General features: G+C 38.0%; 1 long non-coding RNA gene across 1 annotated transcript in view; it reads left to right on the top strand.

Annotated features, from left to right (window-relative positions):
- Positions 1-1,147, top strand: part of LOC134293827 (uncharacterized) — a 1,935-nt gene extending 788 nt beyond the window's left edge. Inside the window, exons 1-2 of the long non-coding RNA XR_010000798.1 lie at positions 1-304; positions 761-1,147. The exon at positions 1-304 is cut by the window's left edge and continues 788 nt beyond it. This is a non-coding gene — a long non-coding RNA (uncharacterized LOC134293827). The remainder of the gene's footprint in view (positions 305-760) is intronic.
- The last annotated feature ends 1,258 nt before the right edge of the window (positions 1,148-2,405 follow it).

Below are 2,405 nucleotides of genomic sequence, written 5' to 3' on the forward strand. Positions count from 1 at the left end.
TCCTGGCAGATATGTAGTGCGGGGGCGTTTTCCATCGTAGCCGCAATAATACAAAATAAATAATAATATAATATCAGAGATATATGGTATTCGAGCTTATTAATAATCGTTACGTATTATTATGTTGTTTGAATATTAGGTGTATGGATGTGTCAGGATTGGCGACGGAAGGGACGGGTTGTGTGATGGACCTGCCAGGACTTGGGGGCGGGGCAAGGGGCGTGGCCTGGCGCGTGAGGGCCGGGGAAGGGAACAGCCAAGATGGCGGCCGGGGTGAGGCGAGCGAAGCGCCGCTGAGGAGAACGTAAGGAAAAGGCCTTTCTATTATATTATTATTATTGTGTTATTATTTCATATTATATTATTATCGTACATATTATGTTGCATCACGTTTATAATATATTATTTCTTTATTATTTCATATTATTATAATAGACATGATTTTGCATTATTATGTTGTTATTTCATATTATATTATTTTTATAATTTTGCATCCTTATATTAGTTGGTTTTTATATTATTATCATTTTACATTATTATTATATTATATTATTTTGTTCTTATTTCATGTTATATTTATTTCATATTTTATTGTATTGTTATTATTTTGCATCATTATTATATTATTCTGCTATTTCATATTATTATAATTCACAGTATTTTGCATTATTATGTTATTTTATATTATTATAATATTATTGTTATTTTGCATCCTTCTCCTAAAAAATACTTTTCAATAAATGAATTAAAAAATTCACAGAAATTCGGCCGGTGATCTAAAAAATCCGAAACTTGGGAGGAGTAGTCCCCTGGCCCGTGGGCGGATCGTGACAAAATTGATGGCATTGGTGACAAGTATTATTACTACTACTAACAGCAACAACAACAACAATAATCATATCCCGGGAGTTAACGTTTTGCCTGTCGCCTCTTCTACCCACGAATGCTGGAACCTCATCATTGGAAGTAGTCGAATTGGAATCTGTGGGTCCTATACCGCAAAGAACACCTTGCTGACCCAAAGCGACAGGCAAAATAATTATTACATGTTCCAGAAGCATTCTCTCCTGACGTTTCACCCATACCTATGGCAGGCATCCTCTGGCGAGAGAGGGCGGTCTAGAAATAAAGTTTTATTATTATTTTATCATTCTTATGTTATTCTTATTGGAAAACTAAGCAAGGGGGGTTTATATCTCCTAGGCTCCAATGGCATTGAGCTGTTGCAGTTTTTTTTGGGATGATGGGAGCTGTAGTTTGACAAGGCTCCGGCACTCTTGGGCAGAGGAGGCAAAAGACCTTGCAAAACCCGAACTCCCAGGATATTATTATTATTATTATTATTATTATTATTATTATTATTATTATTATTATTACTACTACTATTGTCATGTAATTATATTTTCCAAATGGCTCAATGATATATCAATGGGATTCCTTATGTCTTTTCTCTTTGTCGCCCTCCTGTGGACAGAAGAATATTGCACTTGCCTTGGGATTCTGATTCGCAGCTCTTTGCTGCCATCAAATGGTCAGAGAGGGAAGTGCAGCCTCGAGCCTCGCCTTTGTGCTGCACTTCCCTACCTGACCATTTGATGGCAGCAGAGAGCAAAGAATCAGAGTTTCAAGGCAAGTGCAATATTCTTCTGTCCACAGGAGGGTGACAAACGGAAAAGCCATTAGGACTTAATGTAATATTAATTGATATTTCTTTGAGCTATAACAGTTTAAAATAATACTAATATTAATAATAATAATCTTGGGAGTGAGAGGTTTGCAAGGCCTTTCCCCTCCTCTACCCAAGAGTGCTGGTGCCTTGCCAAACTACAACTCCCACCATCCCATGCAACCTCTGCTACTTTGCAACCGCAGAATACTATGGCCATGTTCCCGAAGCATTCTCTCCTGACGTTTTGCCCACATTTATGGCAGGCATCCTCATAGGTTGTAAAACTAAGTAAGGGAGGTTTATCGATCTCTGGAATAATGTCCAGGGCGAGAGAAAGAACTCTTGTCTTGGAGGCGAGTGTGAATGTTGCCATTGGCCGCCTTGATCAGCATTGAATGGCCTTGCAGCATCAAAGACTGGCTGCATTGCTGCCTGGGGGAATCCTTTGTTGTGAACGCGTTAGCTGGCCCTTATTGTTTCCTGTCTGGAATTCCTGTAGACTCGCAGGCCTGGGATAGTGAGCAGTTATCGCACTTTAACTCTCCTTTTTATAAATATTTGAGTTTTTCTTTGCTGCCTAGAAACCATAACTTTTGGGGCTTTTTCCTTCTATTTTCCTTTCATTCTGCCTTCCTGCTTTCAAAATGGCTTAAAATTAGATGTACGTACAATATATTTTATTATTACCAAAGCACACCATTAGCATTATATGTTAGTATATTGTACTATAACATCA

The sequence above is a fragment of the Anolis carolinensis genome, unplaced genomic scaffold (genome assembly GCF_035594765.1).
Source record: "Anolis carolinensis isolate JA03-04 unplaced genomic scaffold, rAnoCar3.1.pri scaffold_10, whole genome shotgun sequence".
In the NCBI taxonomy this organism is placed as follows: Eukaryota; Metazoa; Chordata; class Lepidosauria; order Squamata; family Dactyloidae; genus Anolis; species Anolis carolinensis.